The 15,966-nt window shown below is 38.3% G+C and overlaps 1 long non-coding RNA gene across 17 annotated transcripts in view; it reads left to right on the top strand.

The window, feature by feature from the left end:
- Positions 1 to 15,966, top strand: part of LOC147340006 (uncharacterized) — a 384,986-nt gene that overhangs the window by 82,133 nt on the left and 286,887 nt on the right. For 2 of the 17 annotated variants that reach the window (XR_015159246.1, XR_015159254.1), the window contains one exon: positions 12,444 to 12,591. The exons of 13 other annotated variants lie outside the window; for them this stretch is intronic. This is a non-coding gene — a long non-coding RNA (uncharacterized LOC147340006). Of the gene's footprint in view, positions 1 to 12,443; positions 12,592 to 13,818; positions 14,803 to 15,966 lie in introns of those variants that run through there. 2 more of the 17 variants (XR_015159252.1, XR_015159241.1) reach the window with 2 other exon arrangements.

Here is a 15,966-nt window from a genome sequence, read left to right as displayed (position 1 = left end):
TTTTCAGGGTTAACTCCTTACCAGATATATGGCTTGCAGATGTTTTCTCCCATCTCATACATTGCCATCACATTTTGTTGATTGTTTCTTTTGCTGAACAGAAAGTTTTTAGTTTGATGTAGTCCTACTTATTAAATTTTGCGGCTGTTACCTGTCTGTTTGATATCATATCAAAATGAATCATTGCCAAGATCAATGTCAAGGGGCCTTTTCCTGTATTTTCTTCTAGGGGTTTTATGGTTTGGGGTCTTATATTTCAGTCTTTAATCCATTTTCAGTTAATCTTAGTGAATGGTGTAAGACGGAATCCAGTTTCATTCTTTTGCATATGGATATCTGATTTTCAGCACAGCTGATTCAATAGAATATTCTTTCCTCACTGTTTATTATTAGCACCCCTGTCAAAGATTAGTTGACCATGCTGTTCTGTGCTTAGTTGCTCAGTCCTGTCCGACTGTTTGCAACCCCATGGACTGTAGCCCATAAGGCTTCTCTGTCCATGGGGATTCTCCAGGCAAGAATACTGGAGTGGGTTGCCATGCCCTCCTCCAGGGTATCTTCCCAACTCAGCAAACAAACCCAGGTCTTCTGCATAGCAGGAAGATTCTTTACCATCTAAGCCATCAGAGAAGCCCAAGAATACTGGAGTGGGTAGCCTTTCCCTTCTCTAGGGAATCTTCCCCATCCAGGAATTGAACCAGTGTGTCCTGCATTGCACGTGGATTCTTTACCAGCTAAGCTACCAGGGAAGCCCTATGTGTGTATATGTATTTCTGGGCTCTCTATTCTGCTCTACTGGTCTATGTGTCTGTTTTTATCCCATTACTGTGTTTTATTAGTTATGTTTTGATTACTATAGCTTTGTAATATAGTTTGAGATCAGGATGTCTGATGCCTCCACTTTTCGCCTTTCTCAAGATTGCTTTGGCTATTTGGGGTCTTTTGTGATTTCATACAAATTTGAGGATTGTTTTTTCTATTTCTGTGAAAAACACCTTTGTAATTTTGATAGTGATTTCATTAGATCTGTAGATCACTTTGGGTCATATTGATGTTGTAACAATGTGAATTCTTCCAATCCAAGAACATGAGATCTTTCCATTTTTTGTGTGTCTTTTTCAGCATCTTTCATCAATGTATTATGGTTTTCAATGTACAGATCTTTCATCTTCTTGGTAAATTTATTCCTAATTATTATAATTTTTGGTGCTATTGAAAATGAGACTGCTTTCTCTATTTCTCTTTAAGAATTTGTTTTTAGTGTGTAAAACCACAAGTGATTTTTGTATGTTGATTTGTAGCCTGCTGTGACCATTTTTACCACAGCGCTACATGCCTATCTGAATATATTTTTCTCAGCATTATCATTTATTTATTTGATTAATGAAGTCTTGGCCTATAGAATATAGAGGTTAATAAGGATTATCTCTGTAGTTAAAGTTGACATCTGATCACATTTAAATGTGTAGATGCTGAAAATCATCTTTGGTTTTGAGTTTCCTTGAAAGTTTTCTTATTTTATTCAAGTAATATCCATAGATAATCTTTCTCAAATGAAATGGAGACATATACAGGAACTTGCAATTCTGTTCTCAATAGCACCTTTCAGTTCAGTAAAATAAAATAGGTCAGAAATAATAGTAAATTAATTAAGACAGGTAAATTTGTGAAAGCAAAATGTATTCTGTAGTTAAAATATACATTCCTAATGCAGATTGTTATCATGGGCTCATTATTTTAAAATAATTATTTGCATTCAGAGGATATTCTTTTTAAGTCACATTGTCATTAACATAAAAATTGCTTACCCACCTAATTTATTCTTGTTATATGGCATCTATTTCCACTTGAATCGGAAAACATTTCATGTGTTTCTTGCTAATAAGAATTGTCCTGAGTTTGAAAACTTTATTTTCAATTTATATTGTGTATTCCTGATTTTTACATATTGGTCTGTCTGCTGAATGTCACATGTACATGACTGACAGAGCCTCTCAACATCACTGGTCCTGCAACAAAGACTACAGTTTTATTTCGTCTCCCTTCTGCTTATAGGGATTGGGTGATATTTGGCCTAAGACATTCCCCTGACCATTATAAAAGGATATGGCCATTTCAAGGCTTTCATAGTGTCTTTGTGCATCCAAAAAGTGGGAATCAGATGTTCAGGGTACTGGCCATACAAAGTTGTCAGTGCTTGCTGACTAGAGAGTAGCTAGTAGATTCAGTGACTCTGCTTTACGGTTTTCCTGGGAACATGAACAGAATTCATCCCAGGGGACCCAGGTCTTCCCTGGGCAGAGACTGTAACCTTTTTAGGACATGTCACCACACTAAGCTCCTGGTTTCTGGGGACTCTTATTAACTAGTAGTCCTCTAATTCCTGACCTAATTTTAGACTGGAGCAGTGATTTTTAACCTTGCTTCTATAACTACAAGCACCTGGGGAGATTTAAGAAATCCTGATGCCTGGGGTTTACTGCAGAACAGTTGCATTGGGGTCTTTGAAAATGGAACTCCAAGATACTGGTGACTTAAAAAACCCTCAAGGTGATTCCAGTAAGCAGCATAAATAGTGAGATTTTTGCATATATATACTTGTGTATGTGTCTATATATATGTGTGTGTGTATGTGTTTCTCTCTATGTGTGTGTGTGTGTCTATATATATAAATATAATTGAAAACAGTATATGTAAATCTTAAAATTCACTAACTGACAGGTTTACAATTCAAGGCTTCTGTTAGTTTAAATACGACATACCAACCTACCAAGCGGACCTGACATTTTAGGTTTCCTGAGTGGTGCATGTTACCTCCTATGTTACCCAGTCTAAATTGGGGAGATGGTTTTTCATAATTTTTTGATTTCCTGTTTTGGTCATTGTCAACACTGTTGGAGAGCCCATTTTTAAAGTATTAAAAAAACCTCTATACAAAGAGTGAAATAAAAAAAAAAGACTATAAAGAGTCAAACACTAAATTTACATCCAAACTAAAAAATATGAATGTATCTATGTAAAATCGTTTACTACCACACTGGAAAAAAAGAAAAGAATTGTTTGAAGTAACTTTTGGTTAAGGATTCTAATTGTAGAAACTCAGTGCTATGTATTCTTGAACTTAGTATGTTTTTATTAATGATGAAATTGGTATAGTGAATCTGCAAGTATTTTGTGTTTCAGTTCAGTTCAGTCGCTCAGTCGTATCTGACTCTTTGTGACCCCATGAATCGCAGCACGCCAGGCCTCCCTGTCCATCACCAACTCCCTGAGTTCATTCAAACTCACATCCCTCAAGTCGGTGATGCCATCCAGCCATCTCATCCTCTGTCGTCCCTTTGTCCTCCTGCCCCAAATCCCTCCCAGCATCAGAGTCTTTTCCAGTGAGTCAACTCTTCGCATGAGGTGGCCAAAGTACTGGAGTTTCAGCTTTAGCATCATTTCTTCCAAAGAACACCTAGGTCTGATCTCCTTAGGATGGACTGGTTGGATCTCCTTGCAGTCCAAGGGACTCTCAAGAGTCTTCTCCAACACCACAGTTCAAAAGCATCAATTCTTTGGTGCTCAGCTTTCTTCACAGTCCAACTCTCACATCCATATATGACTACTGGAAAAACCATAGCCTTGACTAGGCAGACCTTTGTTGGCAAAGCAATGTCTCTGCTTTTGAATATGCTGTCTAGGTTGGTCATAACTTTCCTTGCAAGGAGTAAGCGTCTTTTAATTTCATGTTTGCAGTCACCGTCTGCAGTGATTTTGGAGCCCCCAAAAATAAAGTCTGACACTGTTTCCACTGTTTCCCATCTATTTCCCATGAAGTGATGGGACCAGATGCCATGATCTTCGTTTTCTGAATGTTGAGCTTTAAGCCAACTTTTTCACTCTCCACTTTCACTTTCATCAAGAGGCCTTTTAGTTCTTCTTCACTTTCTGCCATAAGGGTGGTGTCATCTGCATATCTGAGGTTATTGATATTTCTCCTGGCAATCTTGATTCCAGCTTGTGCTTCTTCCAGCCCAACATTTCTCATGATGTACTCTGCGTATAAGTTAAATAAGCAGGGTGACAATATACAGCCTTGACGTACTCCTTTTCCTATTTTGTGTTTACTGTAGGACAAAGCAAGTGAATAAATATATAGAAATTATTGGGAAACAGGTTTACCATTGTGGGAAAAAGAAGATGAGGTAGAGGAAAAGAAGGAAAATCCTGTGTTATTACATGTGAATAGGAGGTATCAGTCTGAACAATGGTTTAAACATTTTTGTAACTCTGCTCACTGAAAAGGTTTAGAAGTAACATCATTCTAGTAATACTGAACAACAACGTTGTCGTTTCTGAATAACTTTTCACCATAAAAGGAACTAAGGCTCATTGGAAAAATTCGTGATTCTCAACTCTGGGCGAAGTGAATTATAAAATGAAACTGGGACATTTCATTTTGCCAGAAAGCAAGAATATGGTTTTTACAAAATTGGGATATTTCAAAAGGACATGGGATTTGAATAGATATTTCTTCAAGCCCATATACAAATGGCCAATAAGCTCCTGAAAAGATGCTCAACATTGTTAGTCATTCGTGAAATGAAAACAAAAAACATAATGAAATACCACTTCACACCCACTAGGATGACTATAGCTTAAACAATAGGAAGTAAGAATTGGCGAGGATATGGAGAAATTCAATTTCTCATATGTTGCTGGTGGGATGCAATAGTGCAGCCACTTTGGAAAACATTCTGGCAGTTCCTCAAAAAGTTAAACATAAGGCTACCTACCATATAACCCAGGAATTCAACTTTTAGGTGTATACCCCGGAGAATTGAAAACAAGTGTTCACAGAGAACTGTGTATGTGAATGCTCATAGCAACATACTCACAATAGCTAAAAGCAGAAACAACCCAATGTCCATCAATGAGTGAATGGGCAAATAAAATGTGACATATCCATGCAATGAAATATCGTTTAGCTGTAAAAAGCAACGAAGTGCTGACACATGCTGCAACATAGATGAACCTGGAAAACATGATGGTACATGAAAGGTGCCAGACATAAAATGTCACATATTGTATGATACAATTGATATAAAATACCTAGAATAGGCAAGCCCCAATGGCACCCCACTCCAGTACTCTTGCCTGGAAAATCCCACGGACGGAGGAGCCTGGTAGGCTGCAGTCCATGGGGTCACTAAAAGTCGGGCATGACTGAGCGACTTCACTTTCACTTTTCACTCTCATGCATTGGAGAAGGAAATGGCAACCCACTCCAGTATTCTTGCCTGGAGAATCCCAGGGACAGAGGAGCCTAGTGGGCTGCCGTCTATGGGGTCGCACAGAGTCAGACACGACTGAAGCGACTTAGCAGCAGCAGCAAAGATAGAAAATAGATTAGTGCTTTCAGGGGCTGTGGTGAAGAGGTAAGGGGATTAATTACTTAATGAGTGCAGAGTTTCTCTCTTTGGTGATGAAAATGTTCTAGAGTTAGTGGTGATGGTTGCCCAACATTGTGAATATACTAAAACCCACTAAATTGTACACATAAATATAGTTTAAATGGTGAGTTTTATGTTACATAAATTTTATCTCAAAAAAAAAAAAAAAAAAAAACACAACTCTACCAAAAAGAGCAAGTATCTTAGAACCTGACTGATCTGAGTTCACATTCAGATTTTGCTGCGTCCCAGATGTATGACTGTGTGTCAAGCACTCCATCACTGTGCATGTTTCTTGCTCTGTTATATGGGTATTTATAATCCCTAGCTCAAATCTAGGGGACACATTGCAAGGGACCCAGACATAACTTTCTGAAGTGCTTATAATATTTGTGTCACCCCTCACCGCCCCCATTTAAACTTAAACCTCCTTCTTAAAAGGCAAACCCTCTCCATCTCTGAACTTACTTGGACACTAGGCAGTTAAACAGCACAGTTCACTCCATCTTCAAACACATGCATACTTTTTCTGCTCCCACGTCATGACACCCAGTTTTTTCTTTGAATTATAGTGTCACTTGGCTGATTCCTCTTTTCCTGCCTGCCTTTAAGTTTGGAAGATCTAGTTTGTATTCTCTCTGAGGAGCACTTAGTTTTTAGGGCCAAGTAGCTTCTCCCAGGATATTCATCCACATCTTATTTTCAACCACAGTATAAAAGATCTGGGTCTAAACATGCTATTGACTGGTAGGTATCATCCACCGTGTATGACAATTCAACACCTCAAACTTAAGGTGTAACATGAAACTCCTTCTCTTCCCAATTTGAACCTTTCTTCAACTTGAACTTCATTTAACAAAAACCTCTATCTACACAATTCTCAAGATAGAACCTGGGACATTGTGGTTTAGTCACTAAGTCGTGTCCGACTCTTGTGACCCTATGGACTGTAGCCTGTCAGGTTACTCTGTCCATGGGATTCTCCAGGCAAGAATACTAGAGTGGGTTGCTATTTCCTTTTCCAGGAGATCTTCCCAACCCAAGAATCTAACCCGGGTCATTGTAGGCAGATTCTTTACGGACTGAGCTACAAGGGAAGCGGGACATGATGGTAGACATTTTTCTATGAATCACAATTACATCATATTAGTCAAATCTGTGTAGTTTTCATGTTAAATATAAAATTCATCTATCTTTACTTAGAGCTGCCAAACAAATATTCACTTAAATATTGGTCAGACACATTATAGCAGAGGTTGAGAAACTAGATTCTGAAATCAGATAGAAATGACGATTTTACCACTGTAGTCCTATTAGTAACCTACCTGAATTTCAGTTTCCTTGTCAGTAAAATAGGATAACCCACATCCTACAGTATTTTGGTGAGGAATAAATGAGATGATACATATAAAAAAAATTAGCATAGCATAGTACCAGTACATAGGAAGTAACCTTTTCAGGAAATCTTGTACTTACTAAGTTTGACCCTTTCCATTGCAGAAAATGTTCTGAGTCTTATTCCTTTCTCTTGGTCTTAGATGTTCTTACATTATATTTGGTATATGGGAGGGTGTTTCCACTCAGGGTGATTAGGGAGGGACCACGTAAAGTCTTTCCTGGTGGCTCAGTGGTAAAGAATCCCCTTGTCAATGTAGGAAACCCAGGTTCAATCCCTGGGTCAGGAAGATTACCTAGAGTAGGAAAATCGCCCTGTATTCTTGCCTGGAAACCATGGACAGAGTAGCCTGGTGGGCTACAGCCCATGGGTTTGCAAAGAGTCAGACACAACTTAGTAACTAAAACAAAAACAGCAAGGCCAAGCCTTAGAACGAAAGCAGTCTTGTTGAAGTCCCCTGGCAATGTGCAGAATGCTGACCAGGCAAAGTCGTCATCAATGAATGCTGACTAGAGGAATGGCTAGTATAACATATCCCAATGAATCAGCTCTACTGTTTCCCTGGGAACATGAGAAGAACTCATCTCAGGGGACCTGAGTCTTCCTGGGTGGAGGTTTTTCCTCTTTTAGGACATGCCACCATAGTCAGTTCTTGGTTTCTGGGAACTCTTATTAACTAGTATTCGTCAGCTTCTCCTCAAATGCATGATCTAGTTTTAGACTGGTGTAGTGATTTTCAACCTTGCTTCCAAACTGCAATCATATGGGGAGATATAAGAAAGCCTGATGCTTGGCCTTAACTTCCAAACAGTTAAATCAGGATTTCTGGAGATCTGCAGATGGGACTCCAAGACATGAGTATTTTTTAAAACCCCTGAGGTGATTTAAAGATGCAACCAAGGTAGTGAACCACCAATCTACAGTCCTGCAAGAAAATATGTGGTCTGTGACAAGCAACATCCATATCAACTGGGAACCTTTTAGAAATGTAAAATTTTAGCTGAATCCCCAGACCTCCTGATTCAGAATCTACCATTTTCACAAGACACTTGAATGATTTATGTTTGAGAAGCACTGATTTAGAACAATGATTCTCAATTCTGGCTACACATTAATATTAGTTGTAAGATCAGATGTTAGAACAGATTTGAGAAGACAGGGAAATATGACTCAGGAAAGAGGGCCCAAGGGAAGGAGAGATGGGAGAGAGTCAGCATACTGAATGATGCAAAGAATCCAAACATGTCTTAGTATATTGGAGGGTGCAGAGGATCATATTTTTTTTAACTTATTTATTTTTAATTGGAGGATAATTGCTTGACGATGTTATATTGGTTTCTGCCATATAGCTACATGAATCAGTCATAGGTGTATATATATGTCTCCTCCCTTTTTTTTTTCTTAATTTATTTATTTAAATTGGAGTCACTTTCAATTTGTGGTAGACAACCTCCAAGTGGATTGCCAGTGATCCGTACCTCCTGGTATTTGGATCCTTATGTAATCTCCTCGCACACTGAATCAGGACCACAATGGAAATGATGGTGCTAGTTTCAAGGTTGTTGTTCAGTCGCTAAATCATGCCTGACTCTGTGACACCATGGACTGCAGCATCCCAGGCTTCCCTGTCCTTCACTGTCTCCTAGAGTTTGCTCAAACTCATGTCATTGAGTCAGTGATGCCATCCAACCATCTCATCCTCTGTCATCCCCTTCTCCTGCCTTCAGTCTTTCCCAGCATCATGTTTTTTTCCAATGAGTCAATTCTTCACATCAGGTGGCCGAAGTATTGGAGTTTCAGTTTCAGCATCAGCCCTTCCAATGAATATTCAAGACTAATTTCCTTTAGGATTGACTGGTTTGATCTCCTTGCATTTCAAGGGACTCTCAAGAGTCTTCTCAAACACCACAGGTCAAAAGCATCAATTCCTCGGCACTTAGCCTTCTTTATATTTCAACTCTCACATTCATACATGACTACTGGGAAAACCATAGCATTGACTACAAGATTAAGTAGTAAAAGACAATGCACCTTCTGATTTGGCCACTTGGACCCCTTGCTCCTGGGAAAGCCAGCTGCCATACTGTGATAACAGCCAAGCAGGCCCATGGACAGACCCATGTGGAGAAAAACTGGGGTCCCCTTCAACATTGCTAGCCCTGGGAGTGAGTGAGCCATCTTAGAATTAGGCCTTCCAGTTCTGGCTGAACCTTCAGGTAAAGGCAACCCTAACAAGTATCTAACTGCAGCTGCCTGAGAAACCCTGAGGAAGAAATGCCCTTTAGAGCCCTGACAAAAGTCTTTATATACAGACACTGTGGCACAATCAGTGATTGTTTCACACCACTTAGTTTTGGAATAATTCGTATTATACCAGTAGATAATTGCAACAGGGTTTGGTACCTGGCAGTGAGATGCTGACACAACAAAACCCTAAAATATGGCAGTGGATTGGAACAAGAAGATACGCAGAAGTTTCAAGAACCTTGAGAAGACTATTAAGGCCCTGGGGAACCCTGCTAGTGAGACCTTAAGGCAAAGTGAAGAAAACATGCTCAAAGTTAGAGGAAAGAGGTTCCTTTCTTCTAACAGTGATCCTTGTTATGTAGTGGTAGCAAACTTTGTGCCATCACCTATGATAACATGGAAAGTCAAAAATGCAGCTAATGAATTGGATGATATAGCTAAAGAGTTTTTCAGACATACTATTGAATGCACTACTTGACTTCTTTTTGATACTTACAGTAAAATGTAACAGATTAACTAAAGGAACTACTATAAATATGAAAGAGCTAGTAATTATTAAGTTTGAAAAAAAGGCTCTCACTCTAAGATTCTTAAATTAAGAAAAGATTTCAGAGCAGACTATATCCAAAATGAGACTATAAGACACTTTGTTAAGAGCTCAGAAAGATCTGAGGTGGGACCTTTGAGAACCATTCTCTCTCTCTCTGTTAAATAATAGGACTAAGAGTCTCACAATCTTTTTTTTCCGCAAAATTATTTATTTAGTGTCTACAATATATTTAAGACTCTGATTGGTGGGCATCTGACTACAAGACCGAACAAAAGTGGAGAGGGGCCTCTTGCATTCATGGAGTTCACACAGGAAGAGTAACAGTGAAGTGTCTAACAATCTTTAGGGCATTGTTCTTCACCAAAGTAGAGAGGGCTTATCTTGAAGAGATTTGCTGAATATGGTTTTGTTGGGAAGATTATAAATTGATTGACAAGAAATGTACAATTAAAAAAAATTATATCACTTTGGACTGAAAGGGACAGAGAAAGCACTAAATGAAAAGACCATTTGATCTCCAAATATCTACAGGTAGGAAACAAGATGCAAAAACTACAAACTGCAAACCCAGGGTACCTTTTTATATAGAGAAGGAAGGATGACTTGGGGGCTGAGAAGGTGAAACCAAGACTTTAGAGGGCAGAACCAAGAATCACTGGGCTTCCCAGGTGGTGCTAGAGGTAAAAAAACAAACCAAAAATTACCTGTCCACCAGTGCAGGAGACATAAGAGATGCAGGGTCAATCCCTGGATTGGGAAGATCACCTGGACTAGAATATGTCAACCCATCCCAGTTTTCTTGCCTGGAGAATCCCATGGACAGAGAAGTCTGGTGGGCTATAGTCCATAGGGTCACAAAGCATCTGACATGACTGAAGCGACTTAGCACACATGCATGCACCAAGAATCATCCCCAGGCAGTAGGACCAAGACCTAATTGAGGAACTAGCAACATGTGCTTGGCTGGATTTCAGAATTGCTATGGACCTTTGACTGCAGTGTGCCTCCAATTTCTCCTCTTTTTGACCTGATGGGCCTGTAGTAACTCTCCTAAACTTGTCCACTTAATGCATATTGGGTGTATGGAGGGGGGCAGATAAATTAGTTTGGGTTTATAGTTCCTCAAACTGAGAGAAACAGTACTAGAGGATCTGTACTTAATGAACCATACCTGAAGCATCTCATCCACACCTGGTCCTGATCTAGACAGTGAGATTCTGGACCTTGAACTTGGCTCTAATATTGTCATGGGACAACTTTTGGCAATATATGAATGTATATTGCATGTGAGTGGGGTACAAAATGTTATGGCCAGAGCGTTCACTGTGGCAGATGATACTTTCCATGTATAGCTGCATGTATGAAGACATACTTCCCATATGCTCTCTTACGATGGGACCAACATTCCACCTGAAGAGGTGGAAACAGATATTTCTTCCCCATGAATCTGGGGCTGGTAACTGCTCCAGTTAATAGAATATGCTTGCTCCTTGGAAGAAAAGCTATGACCAACCTAGACAACATATTAAAAAGCAGAGACAGTACTTTGCCAACAAAGGTCCATCCAGTCAAAGCTATGGTTTTTCCAGTAGTCATGTGTGGATGTGAGAGTTGAACTATAAAGAAAGCTGAGTACTGAAGAATTGATGCTTTTGAACTGTATTGTTGGAGAAGACTCAAGAGTCCCTTGGACTGCAAGGGGATCTGACCAGTCCACCCTAAAGGAAATCAGTCCTGAATATTCATTGGAAGGGCTGATGCTGAAGCTGAAACTCCAATACTTTGGCCACTTGATGCCAAGAACTGACTCATTTGAAAAGACCCTGATGCTGGGAAAGATTGAAGGTGGGAGGAGAAGGGGATGACAGAAGATGTGATGGTGGGATGGCATCACTGACTCAGTGGACATGAATTTGAGTAAACTCCGGGAGTTGGTGATGGACAGGGAGGCCTGGCTTGCTGCAGTCCATGGGGTCATGAAGAGTCGGACACAACTAAGCGACTGAAGTGAACTGAACTGAAAAGTAATACTGTGGGACTTTGAAGACTGGGTCAGAAGGTTTTACAGTATATCTGGCCCTTTCTCACTCTTGGGAAGTTTATCTTTGGTTCTCAGCCTCCATGCTGTAAGAAAGCATAAACTAGCCATGTAGATGGAGAGACCACATGAGGCTCCCAACCAACAGCATCAAAGGCAGACCTTTGATTGAGTGAGCCTTCAGATGATACCAGTCCCCAAATTCCATGTCTTCCAGCTCCACGTGATAGAGCAAAAACATCTTCTCCCTCTTCTTCTCCATCCAAATTTCTGATCCATACAATTTTAAGGATAACACATGGGGTCTTACCCCACCATTCTCTGGAGTGATTTGTTACACAATCATAATAATGCAATATAGTTCTTCACTCTTTGTTTATTTTGGGCGTCTTGAGTTGAGACTCTAGGAAGTAAAGCGTGACTCTAGCTTTCAGTTAGAGCAAAGGTTCTTACCTGAACTCTAAAAATCTCTACCCCTTACTCAAACATTTACAATCATACGGGGGAGCTGAAGTTATTTGGGAAAATAAGTTACTTGGGAAAAGAAAGCACGTAATTAAACATTTGGTCCAAATGACCTTGTGTTTTAGGTAGTGAAAGAATGAAGCAAATAAAGATATTATTTTTATAAAGAGAGGTCTAAGCAGAATAGGTGACAAGGTCAGAATATGAAAGCAAGATTTAGCATAGTGAAGGCTTCTTTCAATAATTTAGTGATGATTATAGAGATGAAAGGAAATATACAAGAAGCTTTTTTGTTTGTTTCTTTTTCCACAGAGGGCAGGCCATGAGGGAATGTGATGGAAACTGGAGCAGCAGGAATTTGGGTCATAAATTAGGAAGCATTTCCTGACTCTAAGAGTTGTGAAATACTGAATATGTTAATCAGATCCATTGTGTCATCTAATAAAATTTAAAGAAACATTTATGTAGCTTTCTATTTAATTGAAAAATTACCTTGCAGTTCTACAACATTGAAATTTTGTCAAGTGTATTGCATATAAAGAATTTATTGACAAAAATAATTTTAGGTTAAAGTGTTGGTTCCTCATTAGTTTTGTGCAACGACGATCTGTTACCCACACATCCTAGTCCATCATAAAAGTCTTGAATCTTTAACTAATTTTATGGTAAGTGGTATAGTGGAAAGCACAGTATGTACAGAGTCAAAAGTTCTAGTTTCTCCCTCTCTTTGTCATTAGTGAGCTCTGTGATCTTGGTTAAATCATTTAGCTTCTCACAATTTTGGTTTCTTTACACATAAAGCATCAATAATACCTGCTCTATTGCCTCAGAGGGCTGCTGTACAAATCAAAGGAAATAATAAATGTTCCATGCTCTATGCATAGTAGACATAAAGGGAGAACTGCTCATAGACTGGAGTGGAATCATACTGGATGTGGCCTGAAAACTTAAATATATTGATGATTAATTCATGATTCTTAAGACTGTAGATGTCTTCTTTAACAGATTCACATCCAGCTTATAAATCACTCAGTCACATTTATAGTCTGAAATAAGCACGGATTAGGAACTCTGAAAATATGAACGTTATGATGCTTATTTTTCAGTGTGATTTGGGGACAAGTCAAACATAGTCTGTCATCTGAAAATGGGGAAAAGAATGATGATACATACTTACAGGGTTAATAAGCAGTTTAAGTAATAAAACACATCTAAAAATGCCTCCCCAGTTGAACCGTGAATTTTATTTATAATTTCCTTGATATTTAAAAGAAAGGAGCATGGTGTGTGTTGAAGCAGCCTGCTTCATTGGTGAACAGATGTCATCATTGAGAGGTCCTCAGATCATAACAAAATTAAATTTCCTAAAACTTCCAAGTATTGGTCTTTCTTCTGCCTCTTGGAGTCAGTGGCTAAAAATACTACTTCCTCCACAACATAGTACTTCAAAATATTTGGAGACAGCTATCATGTTTCTTTAGGCTTTCCTCTCAAGACAAAAATACCCATTTTCCTCAAAAGTTCTTTATATAAATGGATATATCTAGATTTTCTCTGGATATTCTTCAGGATTCCTTCAGACATGTGATGTGTATGATGGGGCAAAATTTTCCAGATGTGATCAGGCCAGCGTATATCACCTCCATTGAACTGAGCTCTAACTACCTTTTTTTGTTTGTTTGTTTAGATTTATTTTTGGCACGACAACAATAATTATAGTACCATTAATGAATGCTTACTACATACCATGAAAGTGAAAGTGAAGTTGCTCAGTCGTGTCTGACTCTTTGTGACCTTGTGGAACCTGGTGGGCTCCTCTATCCATGGGATTCTCCAGGCAAGAATACTGGAGTGGTTTGCCATTTCCTTTACCATGGGATCACTACATACCATGCACACTACTAATTCTATTCTTCTAAAAACTTTTGAACCAGGAATTGTTTTTCTTATTGTATCAACGGTTTAGAATTAATCTATAAACCAATATGCATTCTGTCAATGTATTCATCAAGCACACTGATAAAACAGAGTTGATTGGACAAACCACTAGAGATCTCTCTCCATGGTGACCATTCCAGAAATTGATACCTCTTGGATCTGGTTGTCCAAACATTATAAATTCAACTTAACTGTATTTTCATCCAGCCTGTGTTCCTTCATCTTGCCTAGAACAATAACATGAGAAATCTTAAGAAATACCAGGTTAGAGTTAGATAAGTGATGTCTGTGATGTACTCTTTATTCCCAGGCTAATGACTCATGTTGATTAATGGTTAATCAGATAAAGTGTTTATAAATGACAACAAATATATTAAAATTTTCATCATTGCTATAAAATCACAGAAGAATGCTTGTAAAATATTTAACTCCAGATATAAAATGCATTTTATTATAGAAATTATGTTTTAATTGTTACAAACTATAATCCAAATTCAGTGAAACTCCTGTTATTATAATTTTAACCATGTTTAGAAATTATAGGTGTGGGAGGCAATAACAATTTTCACTTTGTGACATTTTCATAATGATACTAAAAATATTTTCAAAAAGTTAACAGCATTATAAAGATGTGAAAATTCATGCAATTATGAAAAACGTGCTACCAAAATGATTAAATATTTTACTTATTAAAAATGTTGCACAAGTTTGAATTAAACATAACAGATCTTTTATCTTTCAGGTTTTGAACTCTTTTTGTCTGGACTAATCTATGCCTCTTTTGGTCATTCATTCTTTCATTTTTCATCTAGCAAGTAAATTATATTAGCAAATAGTGTACTTGTACTTGGAAGGTCTCATAATGTATTAGATCTGCTTCCTGTCTTTATTAAGTGTCAGGAATATCCTATAATTCAGTAAGGAAGAGAAGTGTATAAATTATTTAAAGTAGATAATGAATGATAAGTTCTATGAAACTAATTTAGATTGAAGATAGAAAGATCAGTTTTGGCCAAGATAATCAGCAATATTTCATGAAGTAAGTAGAATATAAGCTGAACCTGGAAATCAAGTGATATTTCAATATTTCAGGATGTGATGAAGAGTATCTAAGACTGAGGATAGTATCCCCATTCCAGTCCATTTTCATTTTGATGATGCTTATTTAAGCCCTAAAGGTAGCAGAGGAAAAATGTGATCCCTTTCCTGATCAAGAGTGGAATGGTATCTTAGTGAAATACAGAGCACACGAGGACAGTATCTTTTGGAACACCTGGTTAAGTCCAAGATAGTGTGCTATAAATTGAGTTTACGAAAGAAAAGAAATAATCCTTGCTCTCTAAGAATCTATAGTATAGCCATGACTAAGGAAAATCTTACAAGATGCCAGATGAAAGTATTTAAGTCCAGGTATTCTCCTACCTTGACCCACATTGGACATCATCCATCATTTTAATTCTGGCCAATCTGAGGTGACCCTCCAGGGATAACTGGGTAGGTCTTTCCCCAAAGGTCAGCACATCAACCAAATTGGGAGACAGAACAACATGTCACATGAAAACATGGTGCCTCAGAAAACAGGACCAAAGAGTGGAAGGTCTGATTTGTTTCTGGTTTGAATTGAAACAGTGATGAATGTTAAGGGAAGTTTATTATTTAGGGTGGTGAAGGATCATGGATTACAGTAGTCATTTGTTGCATAATGTTTATGATTGGAAGGGAATTCCTTTTATTACACTGTGATCACTCTAGAACATGAAGTTTCCTCAGATTTTCATTCTTTGGAGGGAAAAATTTTAAATGACCCATTTCCCCCTGGTATTGTGTCATTTTGTCAAACAAACAACATTGAAAGTATTTTTCCTCCTCCTCATCCAATCACCTGTGTCAATCATGT

The sequence above is a fragment of the Bos grunniens genome, chromosome X (assembly GCF_055505025.1).
Source record: "Bos grunniens cultivar Pamir isolate PY7600 chromosome X, Bosgru_T2T1.0, whole genome shotgun sequence".
NCBI lineage: Eukaryota > Metazoa > Chordata > Mammalia > Artiodactyla > Bovidae > Bos > Bos grunniens.
The sequence above is the reverse complement of the archived record's forward strand: the minus strand, read 5'-3'. Positions and strand labels throughout refer to the sequence as shown.